At 50.9% G+C, this 17,550-nt stretch overlaps 2 long non-coding RNA genes and 1 pseudogene across 2 annotated transcripts in view; 1 reads left to right on the top strand and 2 right to left on the bottom strand.

The window, feature by feature from the left end:
• The window catches only part of LOC138850221 (uncharacterized), a 104,689-nt gene that overhangs the window by 84,031 nt on the left and 3,108 nt on the right, over positions 1–17,550 (top strand). The gene's annotated exons all lie outside the window — the stretch shown is intronic.
• Positions 1,788–2,538, bottom strand: LOC127490779 (malate dehydrogenase, mitochondrial pseudogene; annotated as a pseudogene).
• On the bottom strand, positions 6,054–14,304 carry LOC138850222 (uncharacterized). Its single transcript, XR_011389918.1, has 2 exons — positions 14,157–14,304; positions 6,054–6,327 (listed from the first exon to the last, which is right to left on the bottom strand). It is a non-coding gene; the product is annotated as an uncharacterized lncRNA (long non-coding RNA).

Raw genomic sequence — 17,550 nt, 5'->3', positions numbered from 1 at the left:
CCAGCTCCGGCCATTGCTGCTGATCAGGGAGTGAACCAGTGGATGGAAGACCTCACTCTCTAACTCTGCCTTTCAAATGAAAGAAATAGGGCCAGCGCTGTGGCTCACTTGGCTAATCCTCTGCCTGTGGCGCCAACATCCCATATGGGCACCGGGTTCTAGTCCTGGTTGCCCCTCTTCCAGTCCAGCTCTCTGCTGTGGCCCGGGAGGGCAGTGGAGGATGGCCCGGGTGGTTGGGCCCTGCACCTGTATGGGAGACCAGGAGAAGCACCTGGCTCCTGGCTTTGGATCCATGCAGCGCTGGCCATAGCAGCCGTTTGGGGAGTGAGTGAACCAACGGAAGGAAGACCTTTCTCTCTCTCTCTCTCTCTCTCTCTAACTCTCACCTGTCAAATAAATAATAAAAAAAAAAAAGAAATCTTAAAAAAAATGCAAGGCAGGGCCGGCGCCGCGGCTCACTAGGCTAATCCTCCGCCTAGCGGCGCCGGCACACCGGGTTCTAGTCCCGGTCGGGGCGCCGGATTCTGTCCCGGTTGCCCCTCTTCCAGGCCAGCCCTCTGCTGTGGCCCGGGAGTGCAGTGGAGGATGGCCCAGGTGCTTGGGCCCTGCACCCCATGGGAGACCAGGAAAAGCACCTGGCTCCTGGCTCCTGCCATCGGATCGGTGCGGTGCGCCGGCCGCAGCGCGCCGGCCGCGGCGGCCATTGGAGGGTGAACCAACGGCAAAGGAAGACCTTTCTCTCTGTCTCTCTCTCTCTCTCTCTCACTGTCCACTCTGCCTGTCAAAAAAATAAAAATAAAAAAAAAATAAAAAAATAAAAAAAAAAAATGCAAGGCAGAAATTGCAGCTCGTGTATTCTCATCTGACTCCCTGCCTGGGGTCCCCGTATCATTACGACTCACGAGGACGTACCCTGTGAGAAAAACCCTCTTAAAGTGGAGGCCCAAGTTCAGGTAAGGGCCAGAAATAGCTGGTGTTCTAATCCCAGAATACTGGCGTCATCGGAACCACATTGAGCCGTGTCTCCTCTTTGTGCTTGGCTCATCAAATTGTGTGCGTTGTTGAGAAGCAACATGGGAGCATGGCGGCCCCAGCTATTCTGGGTGGGAGGAGAGAGAGGTGTCCCACACTTCGGTTCTTAGCAGCTCCGACAGCGCCTTGGCAAGTGCAAGGTACGGCCGGAAGCAGGAAAGAGCATCTCAGAGAAACACTCTGGCCCTTTCCAGCGGCAAGTCCCCTCCCTCCCAGGGCACAGAGTCACAGGGCATCAGCACCAGTGTCTGTGCTAGGTGCTCCGTGGCTACGTCCTCTTGTTTAACTTTACAGGGAGAACTTAGGCTCAGAGGAGGAAGGTTGCTTGCTCAGCGTCACATCGCTTGGGAACCGTGAGTTTTCCCGACTTGAGCACCAGCGGCGCTTGGGGCTGGGTGAGTGCTGTCGCGCTGTGCTCAGCAGGGCAGGGCATTTAGCAGCACTGCTGGCATACATCCAGCAGGTGGCAGTATCGTCCTTCAGCGACAGCAAAAATGCAGACAGCACCAAACGTCCCCTGGGGAACAAAGTCACCCCTGGTCACCGCTGGTCCACACCTACATGGCATGCCGCCATCACCGAAGTGCCTTCACAGAGGTTGGTGTGGAGGTGTCCCCTGGGCCACGGTCAATGCTGGTGGATCTTCCCCCCACCCCACCCCCTATCCTCTATCCCTGCTCTTTTCTCCTTTTCTTCCTTTTCATTTAAGAGGGACCCTTGAAAGAGAAAATCAGACTGCTTTTACTGATGGGACGGCGACCAGCCTGTCACCCGGGGTGGGGGGCGTGCACACAGCAACCACCATGGGAGCTCGTGTGTCGGGACTGGTCCTGCTGGGACGTGATGATTTCTGAAGTCAAGGGGCCCAGGTGCTCTCACAGTGCCTTCTCACAAGCTCCTCCCTTTCTTGATGGAGGCCTTGGGCGTGGGAATGGCCTTAGCTGCCATCTGCTCTTCGAAAGGGAGAAATAGGGACAGTCCGCTTCCCGTGGCCCCATGAAGGAACACTCAGCAATGCCCTCCTCGCGTCCACAAGGAAGACAAAGCAGGCTATGGCATAAGCCCCAGGCAGGCTGGCAAGCCGGCTCCAGCTTTTGCATTGACCACTCCATGCTGGCCTGGTGGATCAGCCCAGTCTGTGCCACCAGCTGGCCCTGGGGAAAGCCCACCTTGGGCGTGCACTGTGAGATCAGCATGGCCACCGGACTGCAGCCGGATCTAGCTCCTTCAGTTCTACAACCAAAGCGTGGGCTCTGATGCGGCCAGGGTCATCACACCACACGCTGCGTTTGGGTTGTGTGTGCAGTGTTTCTTGAAGACTTCTGCTGTGGTGGGGATGGTGGCGTTCATGGGTCTGGAGGTGATACAGATCACGGCTTCAGGGCAAAGCTGGGTACAGGCGGCTGCCAGGGTGGCCGAGATGGTGGTGCTGGTGTTGAACAGGTCATCCTGTTGTGGGTGAAACGGTGGCTGAGAAAAGATTACCTTGGTTCTTTGTCTCACATGGAACAAGAATTTCCAAGCAGACAAGGCAGAGAGAAAAGCAAGAATTATTTAAGTCAGAGACCTCCCAGGGGAGTGGCCAGGAAAGGGGGCTCCGAGGGAAGCAAAACCCAGAGAGGCCGGTGGGAGTGGGGTTTTTAAGCACAATTTTTGGGAAGAAAAAAACTTGACAATCAACTTGACATTCAGTGACAAGGCGAGAACAAAACCCATCAAAAGACCTGATCTGAATCTTATTTGCAGGGGGGCGGGATAGGGAACTTGCTTTTATAGCAAACTGTGAGCTCAGAGCATAGAGTGGATCACTACTCCCTTGCTATTCTCACTGTAAAGCTAGAAGCTCCCCAGGAGTGGGGCAGGCACTTTTGACCTTGTTAACGGTGACTTCTGGGGGAAGCGAGCAGGTTGCACCCTCAGTTTTCAGCAGGACCAACCTAGTCAGGTTAACCCATCTGACTCCCCACATTCTCTCCGCAGGAGAATGGACCCTAACTTCTGTTAGGGGATATGGGATGAGACTGCTCCGGCGTCCTCAAGCTGAGTAGAAGTGGAACAGGGGACGGCAATCAAGACAGGGTCCCAGCAGGAGGTGGCCTCTCAGGGGGACGCAGGGGCAGCTTGCAGAGACTGCTTCCCTCCAAGGTCTCTTGTGCATGGCCACCTAGAGTTTCACTAAGTCTGGAGAAAACTAATCTAACAAACACGTTAAATTCACAGGGTCTAAAACAAAGGACAGAGTCATTATTAGAGGACTTAAGAAAGGAGCTGTCTGAACCATGAGGAAGTTTTCCTATTCAGAGGCAAATAAAAATTGACAGGGAGCCGGTGCTTTTGGTGTAGCAGGTACAGGCTCTGCCTGCAGTGCCTGCATCCCATATGGGTGTCAGTTTGAGTCCCGGCTGCTCCATTTCCCATCCAACTCTCTGCTGTGGCCTGGGAAAGCAGTAGAAGATGGCCAAGTCCTTGGGCCCCTGCACCCACATGGGAGACCTGGAAGAAGCTCCTGGTTCCTGGCTTCAGATCGGCACAGCTCTGGCTGTTGCAGCCATCTAGGGAATGAACCAGTGGATGGAAGACTTTCTCTCTCTCTCTCTCTCTCTCTCTCTCTCTCTCTCTCTCTGTAACTCTGACTTTCAAATAAAATAAATAAGTCTTTCAAAAAAAGCTGACAGGAGGGGCTTGATAATAATCAGGTGGTGTTAAGGCCTTAACAGTTTATGAGGCCCAGACATACCTATCTATTTTTTTTTAAGATTTTTATTTATTTATTTGAGAAGTAGAGTTACAGACAGTGAGAGGGAGAGACAGAGAGAAAGGTCTTCTGTTGCTGGTTCACTCCCCAAATGGTCTCAACAGCCAGAACTGTGCCAATCCAGAGCCAGGAGCCAGGAGCGCCTTCCTGGTCTCCCATGCTGGTGCAAGAGCCCAAGCGCTTTGGCCATCCTCCACTGCTTTCCCAGGCCACAGCAGAGAGCTGGATTGGAAGAGGAGCAGCCGGGTCTAGAATCGGCACCCATATGGGTTGCTGGTGCCACAGGCAGAGGATTAACCTACTGCACCATGGCGCCAGCCCTCAACGCATCTATCTCTTAACATGAGGTACCAGAAGAGACATCCTAAAGGAGGTGTGAAGCTCCTTGGGGAAGGCACCCTGTTGGCTTCCATTATCCAGCAGGCCTGGGAGGAGAGCTGGCCTGTACAGGCAGGTGGCATCTCTAAAAGGAAATTTACAGTTCTGCCTGCAATGTTGCTGACCCTAGGCTGTCCCCTCAACAGTGGTGGCTACATTGGAAGCTGGGCAGACTCAAGGGCTTTTCAGCTTAGAGCCAACAAGGTCTACGGCTCTGACCTGGGCGTCCTTCGACTCCAGGGCAGTTCCATTTCCAATGACCCAGCTCTTGGCTGGCAGCGCTGCCAGGGCTGTGTCCAAAGCCTTGGTTTTCCACATCCAAAACCAATGCCGTTTGCAGTGGACTGGCCTGTTGGGTCTCCTTGATGGCAGATGACTGCCATCTGTCTTACATTGCTCCTGCTGCCTAGCTTGCTGCTCCTCTTCCCCCTGGTTTCGGGTAGAGGAGACCAGGGAGGCAGCCTCTGATGCTAGCCAGGGTGCTCAGTCCTAGAGACCTATAGTCGCAGGCGTGTTCTGAGGGGGTTTTTCTGTGAGATAGACAGTGCCCATGAGGAAAGCTATGTCCTCACTTTAAGATCCAACATGATGACCACCTTATCTATAACTTTTGAAGTCATTAGTGAAACTTTCTCCCCCTTAGTTTGGTTTGAAAGGGGGGGTTGGCTCCCTTGGAGACTCCTCCTGGCCACTCCACCAGGAACTCTCTGACTTAAATAAATCTTGCTTTTAAACACATCTTACATTTCTCTCTGCCTTGTCCACTTGGAAATTCTTCCATGTGCAAAGAACCGAGGTAATGTTTTCTCCACCACCATTTCACCAGTAACTAACCTGGTCATACCTGGGTTCCTGGGGGCCCCAGCATTCACCACCACATTGCAACCCTTCAGGCAGGCAGCTGCTCGGTCTGAGGGGGCCTGGTCTGGTCTCAATGTGGCTTAGGTGGGTGGCCCCCCAGGTGTGTGCATGAGCTCCTAGAGGGTTAGGAGGAGCGAGAGGGGCTGGCCGACACCCCTGCCCTCGAGTCTGCTGGAAGCCCGAGTCTGGCTGCTGTAGCGTTGTCCTGGGCCGAGGTGCAGAGGCTCAGGTGCAGAGCAGCACTGGTGGAACGGGCGAGAGTGGAGAGCATGGCTGGGATCAACTGAGAGCGGGGCAGGTGCGTGTGGGGCGCATCGCAGGTGCAGGAGCTAGCAGCGAGCAGGCAGCTCAACCACCTCCTCACCACCCCTGCTGTCTTTCCTTTTTGTGGTTAGTTCATGTCTTTTATTAACTCCTCATATATAATTTTTTATAAATAAATCCTTTTTATAAGTTTTTTAAAAAGGTTTATTTGGAAGGCAGTTACAGAGAGGCAGAGGTAAGGAGAGAGAGGTCTTCTACCCACTGGTTCACTCCCTAGATGGCCGCAACGGCTGGAGCTGGGCCAATCCAAAGCCAGGAGCGTCTTCAGGGTCACCCACATGGGTGCAGGGCCCATCTTGTCGCTTTCCCAGGCCATTAGCCGAGAGCTGGATCAGAAGAAGAGCAGCCAGGACATGAACTGGCACCCATTTGGGAGGCTGGGTGCCACAGGCGGGGGCTTAGCCTACCATGCCACGGCACCAGCCCTGACTTGTTCCTTTTCTTAGCACCACCACGGAGTCAAAGCTAGATGAAGAGTGGACTCCTCTTGAGTGCTGGTCAGATAATGTTGGTCCATCTTCCAGCTGCTTGCCAGCACAGATCAGTCTTTGCTGATCAGAAGGAAGTCCTTCCTCATCCCAGATCTCGGCCTTGACATTTTCTATTGAATCTGAGGATGCAACTTTGAGTCTTCCCTTTAAGACTTCAAAAATTTGCATGTTGATGACAATCCCGCCACAGATGGCAGATCAGAAAGCCATTCTTTTTTTTAAAAAATTATTTATTTATTTATTTGAAAGAGTTAGAGAGAGAGAGAGGTCTTCCATCCAATGGCTCACTCCCCAACTGGCCACAATGGCCGGAGCTGTGCCGATCTGAAGCCAGGAGCCAGGAGCTTCTTCCGGGTCTCCCACATAGGTGCAGGAGCCCAATGACTTGGGCCATCTTCCACTGCTTTCCCAGGACACAGCAGAGAGCTGGATCGGAAGAGGAGCAGCTGGGGCTTGTTTATTTATTTGAAAGGCAGAGTGACAGACCTGAGAGAGAGCGAGAGCAAGTAAGCACTATCTTGCATCCGTTGCTTCACTCTCTAAATGGTCGCAATAACCAGGGTTGGACCAAGCCAAGGCTGGGAGCCTGGAGCTCCATGCTGATCTCCCATGTAGGTGGCAGGAACCCAGGCAATTGGGCTTTCCCAGGTGCATCAGCAGGGAGCTGGCCGGCGGATCTCTAACAGGAGAAGCGTTACTAGAAGTCAACAGAATGTTCCTTCAGAAATCCATCTTTTCTACATGCTGAGATCCTGATTACTTTGCTAATTACTTAGGATAAGCAATTACCACATGTTGTTTTAAATATGCAACAGGAGACTATGTTGTTTTAAATATGCAACAGGAGACTACTGGAGGAGTGGACGTGTAAGGCAGCTGTTAAGGCCCTGGTTGGGGTGCCTGGTTTGGAATCCCAGCTCTGATTCAGATTCCAGCTTCCTGCTGATGTGCATCATGGAAGGCAGCACGATGATGGCTTGAGTACTTGAGCCCTGCCATCCATGTAGGAGTTGCAGTTTGGGTTCTGGGCTCCTGGCTTCAGCATGCCCTAGCCCCAGCTGTTGCAGGAATTTGAGGAGTGAACTAGTAGATAGAACATCTCTGTCTCTGTCTCTCAAATAAAAACAAACAAATAAAAGAAAAAAAAAGTTGGCTAGTTGGAGTTATAAGGAGGGAAAGAGGGCTCTGCCGCATTGAAAAAAACCTGTGGGCTGTGTTTCCTTGGTCTTTCTTCACTGACAAGTCAGCTTGACCTGATTCAGGTTTCTTGTCTATCCACTTGAACTATAATATGAAGGAAACTCCAGGGGCCAGGGTTGTGGCGTAGCGGGTAAAGCTGCTGTCTGCAGTGCTGGCATCCCATATGGGCATGGGTTTGAGTCCCAGCTACTCTATTTCTGATCCAGCTCTCTGCTGTGGCCTGGAAAAGCAATAGAAGATGGTTGAAGTCCTTGGGCCCCTGCTTCCATGTGGTAGACGCAGAAAAAGCTCCTGGCTTCTGGCTTTGAATCTGCACAGCTCAAGCCATTATGGCCAATTGGGGAGTGAACCATTGGATGGAAGATTTCTCTCTCTCTCTGCCCCGGCCTCTGTAACTCAGCCTTTCAAATAAATAAATAAATCTTTCAAATAAATAAATAAATCTTTTTTTTCAGAGCATGTTTTTTATGTTTTTAAAAAAGATTTTATTTATCTGACAGGCAGAGTTACAGAGAGAGGTAGAGACAGAGAGAGAGGTCTTCCATCAGCTGGTTCACTCCCCAGATGGCCACAACGGCCGGAGCTGCACCTATCCGAAGCCAGGAGCCAGGAGCTTCCTCTGGGTCTCCTATGCGGGTACAGGGGCCCAAGCACTTGGGCCATCTTCTACTGCTTTCCCAGGCCATAGCAGAGAGCTGGATTGGAAGAGGAGCAGCCGGGACTCGAACCGGCTCCCATGTGGGACGCTGGCACTTCAAGCCAAGGCGTTAACCTGCTGTGCCACAGTGCCAGACCCAATAAATAAGTCTTATAAGAAAGAAAAAGAAATATAGTTCTCCAATTAGATCAGCAGGAGTTCAGGCTCTGCCATTCACTCTCTGGGTAGGTCACTGCCACAAGTCACCTCACTAAAGCATCAGGGTTGTTTTTTGTTGTTGTTGCTGTTTTTTTTTTTTTTTTCCAGATAGAGTTAGTGAGAGAGAGAGAGACAGGGAGAAAGGTCTTCCTTCCATTGGTTCACCCCCCAAATGGCTGCTAAGGCTGGCGCGCTGCGCCGATCCGAAGCCAGGAGCCAGGTGCTTCCTCCTGGTCTCCCATGCAGGTGCAGGGCCCCAAGCACTTGGACCATCCTCCACTGCCCTCCTGGGCCATAGCAGAGAGCTGGACTGGAAGAGGAGCAGCCGGGACTAGAACCCAGGCGCCCATATGGGATGCTGGCACCTCAGGCAGAGGATTAGCCAAGGGAGCCACGGCGCCGGCCCAGCATCAGGTTTTCCAATAGTACCCAACCTCTGAAGGAAGGGAATGCAGGTGAAATAATAATTATTTAATATGAGGGTCTTTCCAAAGGTCATGGAAAATGGGTGTGCTGAAAATTTTTGCACCAAAATAAGCTTATCTTTTAATTCCATTTTCCATGAAGTTTTTTAAGTATCCTTTTCATATCTAGTTTATGGTTTATACCTATTAACCTAGACAGTATGCATGTAAATAGCTTTTATGGGTTGGAGAGGGTTTATCTTCCTAAATTCATGCAGACTTTTTTTTTTAAAGATTTATTTTTATTTATTTGAGAGGTAGACTTACAGAGAGAGAAAGAGAAACAGAGAGGAAAGTCTTCCATCAACTGGTTCACTCCCCAAATGGTCGCAATGGCTGAAACTGAGCCAATCCGAAGCCAGGATCCAGGAGTTTCCTCCAAATGCAGGCGCCCAAGCACTTGGGCCATCTTCCACTGCCTTCCCAGGCCACAGCAGAGAGCTGGATCAAAAGAGGAGCAGCCAGGACATGAACCAGCGCCCATATGGGATGCTGGCGCTGCAAGCAGAGGCTTAACCTACTATGCCACAGTGCCAGCCCAGACACAGACATTAAAAGCTTGAAGTCTTCTATTAATAGCCAATGGATTAGTGTTAATGGTTGATGGGTTAGGAAGGAGGCTTGACCCGATGATGGCACATTATCAGGGAGCAGCTGGGACTCAAATTGACCTCTAATATGGGATGCTGGTGTCACAAGCACCAGCCCCCACAACGGCTTTCTAAGGAGGAGAGGCTAGAGAAGAGGGTGCTTCCTGTGTCTGCTTCCTGGTTCATCATGTGTGTTCTGCTTCCTCCACCAGATACCAGATTAGTGGAAAAACGCCTGACTGTGGACCATGAATCTCCTTGCTAAGAAACTCCTCTCAGGCATTTGTTCGTTTAAGACGTATTTATTGGGGCTGGCGCTGTGGCAGAACAGGTAAAGCTGCCGCCTGCAGTGTTGGCATCCCATATGGGCACCAGTTCAAAACCCAACTGCTCCACTTCTGATCCAGCTCTCTGCTATGGCCTGGGAAAACAGTAGAAGATGATCCAAGTCCTTGGGCCTTTGCACTGGTGTGTGAGACTCAGAAGAAGCTCCTGGCTCCTGGCTTCAGATGGGCCAAGCTCTGGCCATTTGGGAAGTGAACCAGCAAATGGAAGATCTCTCTCTCTCTCTCTCTCTCTCACTCTCTCTCTGTAACTTTACTTTTTAGATAAATTTTTAAAGTAAATTCGTAACAGAAACTTTGAGATTTTGCAAATATGTGGAACACGACTAAATAATAAATTGATCAGAGGAGAAATCACTAGAGAAATTAGAAAATATAGGGGGTCGGTGCTATGGTGTAGTGGGTTAAGCCACCACCTGCAGTGCTGGCATCCCATAAGGGTGCTGGTCGAGTCCCGGCTGCTCTCTGCTTATGGCCTGGGAGAACAGTAGAAGATGGACCAAGTGCTTGGGCCCCTGCACCCACATGGGAGACCGGAAGAAGCTCCTGGCTCCTGGCTTTGGATCAGTGCAGCTCCGGCCATGGTGGCCAACTGGGGAGTGAACCAGTGGATGGAAGACCTCCCTCTACCTTTCCATCTCTCTCTGTGTAACTCTGACTTTCAAATAAACAAATGCATCTTTTAAAAATTAGAAAATATATGGATATGAATAAAAGAAAAAACACAACACACCAGAATTTATGGGATGTAGCTAAAGCAGTTTAGAGAGAACATTAGAGCTGTAAATGGCTACAGTTAAAAAAGAGAGAGAGAGAGAAAGAAAGATCTCACATCAATCATCCAATTTTATGTATAAGGAAGAACAAGAAGAATATAAAACTAAAACTAGGAAAAAGAAGAGCAAATTATACCTAAAGCGAGCAAAGGGAAGGAAATATTAAATATTAAAGCAGAAATTAATGAAGAATAGAAAAGTGCAGAAAATTAATGAAGAAAATCTGGCTCTTAGAAAGGACCAATAGGCCGGCGCTGCAGCTCACTAGGCTAATCCTCCGCCTTGCGGCGCCGGCACACCAGGTTCTAGTCCCGGTTGGGGCGCCGGATTCTGTCCCGGTTGCCTCTCTTCCAGGCCAGCCCTCTGCTGTGGCCCGGGAGTGCAGTGGAGGATGGCCCAAGTGCTTGGGCCCTGCACCCCATGGGAGACCAGGAGAAGCACCTGGCTCCTGCCATCGGATCAGCGCGGTGCGCCGGCCGCAGTGCGCCGGCCACGGCGGCCATTGGAGGGTGAACCAACGGCAAAAGGAAGACCTTTCTCTCTGTCTCTCTCACTGTCCACTCTGCCTGTCCAAAAAAAAGAAAGAAAGAAAGAAAGAAAGAAAGAAAGAAAGAAAGAAAGAAAGAAAGAACCAATATAGTTATTAAACGTTGGGGCTGGTGTTGTGGTGTAGACACCTGCAACACCAGCATCCCATATGGGTAGTGCTTTGTGTCCCAGCTGCTCCACTTCTGATGCAGCTGCCTGTTAATACCCTGGGAAAAGCAGCAGGAGATGGCCAAGTGCTTGGATCCCCGCCACCCTGGTAGAAGCTCCTGGCTTCTGGCTTTGGGCTGGCCCAGCCCTGGCTGTTGTGAACGTCTGGGTAGTGAACCAGTGGATCGAGGATCTCTCTCTCTCTTTCTCTCTGTCTTTCCCTCTCTCTGTGTAACTGGGAATTTTAAATAAATAAATAAACCAATAAAAAGTTTATCAAACCTTTAGCCAGATGATCAAAAACAGCAAGGGGATAAAAGGAAAGAAAGTTTCAAATCATTGAAATCAGGGGAGAGAGCGGGACATCACTACCAATCTTAGAGACATTATAAAGGAACACCACGGACTGTACACCAACAAGTTAGATCATGTCGATTAAATTCCTAGAAAGACACCAACTACCGATACTGACTCAGGAAGAAACAGAGGGGAGGGCACTGGGCACAGTGGTCAGGACACCACGTGGACATCCACATCTCACTCTGGAGAGCCTGGGTTTAAGTCCCAGCTCCACTTCCAACTGCAGCTTCCTGCCAACGCACATGCTGGGAGGTAGCAGGTGCTGGCTCATGCAGTTGGGTCCCTGTCACAGATGTGGAAACACTGGATTGAGTTCCTGGCTCTTGGATTCGGCCTGACCCAGCCAAAGCTGGAGTCAGGGGAGGAAACCAATGCACGGGAGACTGCTCTCTCTCTCTCCTTCTCCTCTTTCAAATAATAAATAAAATACATAACTTTAAAAAGAAAAAGCAGAAAATCCACATAGAAGTATAATAAGTAAAAATATTGGATTAGTAATATAAAATTTGCTACAAAGAAAAGCTCAAGACCAAATGGTTTTATGGGGAATTCTACCAATTTATTGAAAGAAAATTTGATAGCAATTCTTCACAAACTCTTCTAAAAAGCAGTAGAAAAGAGAGTACTTCTGCCTCATTCTGTGAAGCCAGTATTGCTGACATCAAAACCAAAGGCATTACAAAAAAAAACTACAGATCAGGGGTCAATGTGGGACAGCAGGTTAACCTGCAATACCGGCATTCCATATGAGTGCTGGTTCGAGTCCCAGCTGCTCAACTTCCAATCCATCTTCTTGCTAATGGACCTGAGAAGGCAGTAGAAGGTGGCCGAAGAGCTTAGGTCCCTGCCATTCACATGGGAGACCCAGAAGGGGTTCCAAGCTCCTGCCTTCAGCCTGGCCCAGCCCCAGTCATTACAGCCATATGGGGGTGGACCAGCAAATGGACGATCTCTCTCTCTCTCTCTCTCTCTCTCTCTCTCTCTGTAATTCTTTCAAATAAACAAAAACTAAATCTTTTTTTTAAAAAAAAAGACTACAGATCAGTGTACACACTCAAAACGGATTGTACACTATGACCAAGTGGGATTTATCTTAGGGATGCAAGACTGGTTTGACACAAACAAGCTATTGCACCGTATCAGTAAAGCAAAGGACAAAAGCTGCCCGAGCTCCCAACAGGAAGGAATGGTCTTTGTCTGAAGCGGTAGGCCTGCCCACCACCTCAATCTGATCACACTGTGTGGTTTGTTCTGAATTCTCTTTTGAACTTTACGCCTGTTGCCTGTCAGCATTCCACAGAAGTACAATTTCCCACAAAATGATGCTGGCCTGTCAGTTTGAAATGCTGAATGTCACCCACAGAACTGATCAGGTTAATTTTTTTGTAAAGATTTGTTATTTGAAAGTCAGAGTTACACAGAGAGAGGAAGAGAGGCAGAGAGAGAGAGGGAGATCTTCCCTCCGCTGGTTCACTCCCCAAATGGCCGCAATGGCTGGAACTGTGCCGACCGAAGCCAGGAGCCAGGAGCTTCTCCCAGGTCTCCCATGCAGGTGCAGAGGCCCAAGGACTTGGGTCATTTTCCACTGCTTTCCCAGGCCATAGCAGAGAGCTGGATTGGAAATGGAGCGGCCGGGACTTGAACTGGTACCCATATGAGATGCCAGCACTGCAGGTGGTGGCTTTACCTGCTACGCCACAGCGCTGGCCCCAAAGCCTTCTTTTACTTTTCCTTTTTTTTTTAAAGATTTATTTATTTATTTATTTGAAAGTTAGTGTTACACAGAGAGAGAAGGAGAGGCAGAAAGAGAGAGAGAAAGAGAGAGAGACGTCTTCCATCCGATGGTTCACTCCCCAATTGGCTACAATGTCCGGAGCTGTGCCAATCTGTAGCCAGGAGCCAGAAGCTTCTTCTGGGTCTCCTACCTGGGTTCAGGGGCCCAAGGACTTGGGTCATCTTCTACTGCTTTCCCAGGCCATAGCAGAGAGCTAGATCAGAAGTGGAGCAGCCGGGACTTGAACCAGCGCCCATCCCATATGCCGGCACTGCAGGTGCTGGCTTTATCCCCTACACCACAGCGCCGGCCTCAAAGCCTTCTTTTTCAAAACACCTCCCCTTACTCTTCTACCCACCCTGGTCAGATGGAAGTATTTGGCCAAGTGGAGCTGACACCCCTGTTCCATGCAACAAGGATTAACAGGGGGACTTTGTAACCTTTCGAAATACAGCTTTCCTTTTCCCTTTCACGTTCTGATGAACAAAAGTGAACGGCAGAGCTTGAAACTAACTGAGCGTCTGTTAGCAGATCAACAGTGCTTGCCTGTGAATTCCAGAAACAGGCCTTGGGAAAGTCAGCTGGAGTTGCCCAGTCATCTGGCCTTCCCCAGGCACGAGGCCGGAAGGCTGAATCTATGGTAACAGAGCGTCAGGACGAGCACTTGGCCAGGACGCAGTCAGCTCAGATTGGAGGCTCAGGGCCTCATCCTGGTCCATGAACACTAGAATCTCTTAACACAACGCTTTGCGTCCTTCCCCTCCCAGCCGGACAACATTTCGTAGCTGCTTAATCGTACAGGACATCCTGCTACTCCGCCTCCACGTAAAGTCAGGCTGTCAGGGAAATTCCGCTGGAGCTGCGCTGATGTCCAAGGCTGACACAGCGCCCTGCTGTTGGGCCTGCGACCAGCCTGCTCGGCTGTCTCCTGCTGGCTCGCATCACCACATCTTCGTCCTCAGCAGCCCAAACTACCTTCTGCGCTCCTTAAAAGCCCCGGACCACACTCACTAAGGAGGGTGCTAGTCCTGAGACCCCCAGTCTGCTACCCTCCTCAGCCCTGGTGGATTAAACTTTCTGTTTCCCTTATCCTCAGACCTTGGCCTCCGATTCTGCACCATTGGCAAGGCCTGAACTTCTGGTAACAACACGAAACTATCGCATGCCCCCAGTGACCTAAGGACCTCGATATAGAAGCCAAGGCTCAGAGAGGTGGAGTGATCTGCCCCAGGCTGCACAGCGAATTCTTTCTCACCTGGGCCAGCTGAATCTTTAGTTCCAGTTGCCAGGAGCCTGTCCGGCTCAGCCCCTCAGTTCCTGGCTCCCCCGCCTCTGCCTCAGCCTCGGGACTTGTTTGTGTCTCGGAGTCTGCAGCAGCAGGGAGGCGGAAGTGGCAATGTGCTGGGAGAGCCGGTGTCTTGGCACGGAAAGAGCCGATCTGGTGGGGCGAATACTGACGTCATGACCGCCTTCTAGCTTTGCCAACGTAAGGATGAGAAGGAAACATTCCTTGGCGGCAGGAACACTGCTCCCCAGCCTCTTCCTGATTCCAGCTTCCAGGAGGCTGAACAGAGCCCCTCCTGAGTGGGGCTTCCCTGCCCCTTCAGATCCAGACATTCCGCAGCCTGCTGTGCCGACCTGCCCTGGGAGCGAGGGAGCATCTGGGGGGGGGGGGGGGCTCCAGGCTGGGAAGGGGCTTCCTGGAACTCCCTGCTGTTGGCCTTTCCGGGATCACCTTCTCTGTGTTCATTAGCAAAGAGGGGCCAGGGCCGCCCAAGCAGGGGCTGCTCTTCCGGGGACAGCCGTGGTGTTTCTTGAAAAGGCAACAGGTGCAGAGCAGTTTAAGGGCAGCAGAATCTTGCTGCAGCTAGCACAGCAGAGGGCAGCTGTGGGAGCCAGGAAGGTGGAGCCCAGGCTTGGGGCGGGGCCAGCGCACCTGCTCTCAGGAAAGCCGGGGCTGGAACTGTCACTATTGATGCCCTGAACTGCCCAAAAGTCTCCACTGGGACTCACTTCTGCCTTAAGACCCTCAGACTCCCAAAGCTCCTGGTCTTCCCCAAAGCTGTTCTTCAGGTTCCCAGTGGGGTTCTGGGGGTGGGGAGGATGTGTCACCCTGACATGCCAAGCATTCCACAGCACACAGTGTGTCCCCATGATTGCATGCTGGTACCCGCCCCTCCACACGACAAGCACTTCCCCTACTGAGTGTCCCCTTTCTCTCAATTACGATTCCCAGTTCCCCTGGCTCACGGAGCCCACGGCTTTGGAAACAATTTTCTGTGGTCTCCTTACTTGCTGCAAGCCAATGGCTTTGCGTGACAACTGCTGCTGGTGCGTTTCTTCAATGCACTCACCAGGAAGCAGACCCAGCCTCTGGGGTTGGTGACAGAGCCTGGGCCAGGGTCATCACAATTCAGTTCATCCTGGAGAGCACCTACCAGGCCCCAGCCCTGGGGTATCAGGTATCACGGGGTGGGGTGGGGGTGGGATGGGCAGCCAGGCCCTGAGCTCGGGGCAGTGGGGAAAGGGGAGAGGAAGCAGAAGTTTCCAGCTTGTGCTAACAGCTTTGAGGGCAATAACAGAGTGCAGTGTGCATGTGGCCAGGGACTCTGTAGGACGGGTGGCCAGGAGCCCTCTGGGAGGAAGGGGACACTGGGGGTCAGTCCTAAAGGACAGATGCCATTGTTTGCATGTCCCCACTAAAGCACATGTTGAGATCTGATTTCCATTGTGAGGGATCGAGAGGCAGGGCCTGTAAGAGAATAGTGACAGGTGAATCCATTCGTGGGCTAGGACTAGGGTGGGACCCCCTCAATTGGATCCTAGTGGGGAGAGAGAGACCGGACGAAACACACATGCACAGTCCTTCTCTAGCCCGGACGCTGCCTCGGCACTCCGCCAGCAAGTGTGGCCCCTTCACCTTGCACCTCCAAAACTCTTTGCTTAATAATTAACGCCCTCTGTGACAGTATGTCATTAACCACACAAATCCGACTAAGGTGGTGGGCATGGCCCACGCAGATGTAACCTCTGCCTTCCATCTGCCAGCCCCGGGGAGGGGGAAGGGCTCTGTTATTTTACAATTTTTTTCTTCAGAATTACTGTAGAATCACAAGAAAAGGTGTTATGGAAAGCTCCTGTAGGTTGACATCTTACATAACCGAGGTGAATTTGTTAAAACTAAGAAGTTGAGGGGCCGGCGCTGTGGCACAGTGGGTTAAAGCCCTGGCCTGAAGCACTGGCATCCCATATGGGTGCCGGTTCTAGTCCCGGCTGCTCCTCTTCCCATCCAGCTCTCTGCTATGGCCTGGGAAAGCAGCAGAAGATGGCCCAAGCCCTTGGGCCCCTGCACCCACGTGGGTGACCCTGGCTTCCGATAGGCACAGCTCCGGCCGTTGCGGCCATTTGGGGAGTGAACCAGTGGATGGAAGACCTCTTTCTCTCTCTGTGTCTCTACTTCTCTCTGTGACTCTGTCTTTCAAATAATAATAAAAAAAAAAAACTAAGAAGTTGACAGTGGTAGAATGGTACGAACTTTCACTGGATTTCACATCACTCGGCTTCTCTGTTTTTGTGAGGCTTGTGCACATGCACGTGCACACACACACACACAAACACACACAGGAGTGGGGTGGGGACTTCCATCTGTTGTTTCACTCCCCAAATACCTGCAACAGCTGGGGCTGGTCCAGGCTGAAGCTGGGAGCTGGGAGCTGGGAACTCAATCCAGGTCTCCCACGTAGGTGGCAGGAACTTGAGCCATCACCATGACCTCCAAGGGTACACATTAACAGGAAGCTGCAATTGGAACCTGGAGGAGGGAACAGAACCCAGGTACTCCAATGTGAGTACCCAGTACTCTGACACAGCTGTCCTAACTGACATCTTTAAAAAAAAAAAAAAAGATTTATTTATTTATTTGAAAGACAGCGTTTAGAGAGAGAGAGAGAGAGAGAGAGAGAGAGAGAGGTCTTCCATCTGCTGGTTCACAGAGACAGAGAGATCTTTCAGCAGCTGCTTTGCTCTCCAATCACCCACAACAGCTGGCTATGAGTCAGACAAAAGCCAGGGGCCCAGAACTCAAGCCAGGGCTCTCAACATGAGTGGCAGGGGCCCAGGTGCTTGAGCCATCACCACGTCCTCCCAAGGTGCCCATTAGCAGGAAGCTGGATCAGGAACAGCCAGAATGGACACCACTCCAACACAGGGTGCAGGCACCCCAGGCAGTGTCTTAGCCGCTTGCTGAGACTTTGACTGAGGGTGCACTGGCTCTGCAGATCGCCTTGGCAAATACTAACAATCCTGAGTCTTCCAGTGCATGAACAAGGAACAGCCCTATGTTTCTTTAGCTCTTCACTGATTTTTTTATCAGAATTTAATATTTTTCTGGATATAGATCCTATACATGTTTTTAAAAATTTGAGCCTAAGTAGTTTTTTTTTTGATGCTGTTATAAATGATACTAAGTTTTTAGTTTCAAATTTGGATTATTTGTTACCGATTTGTAGGAGAGTGATTGAATTTTTTGTATTACCTTGCCATTGCTATGGTCACTTACTAACCAGTTCCAGAAGTTTTTTGTTCTGTTCTTTGAGATTTTCTGCATAGACAAATATGTCACCTGGGAACAAAGACAGTTTTATTGTTTT

This window comes from Oryctolagus cuniculus, chromosome 6 (genome assembly GCF_964237555.1).
Source record: "Oryctolagus cuniculus chromosome 6, mOryCun1.1, whole genome shotgun sequence".
NCBI classification, from domain to species: Eukaryota; Metazoa; Chordata; class Mammalia; order Lagomorpha; family Leporidae; genus Oryctolagus; species Oryctolagus cuniculus.
The sequence above is the reverse complement of the archived record's forward strand: the minus strand, read 5'-3'. Positions and strand labels throughout refer to the sequence as shown.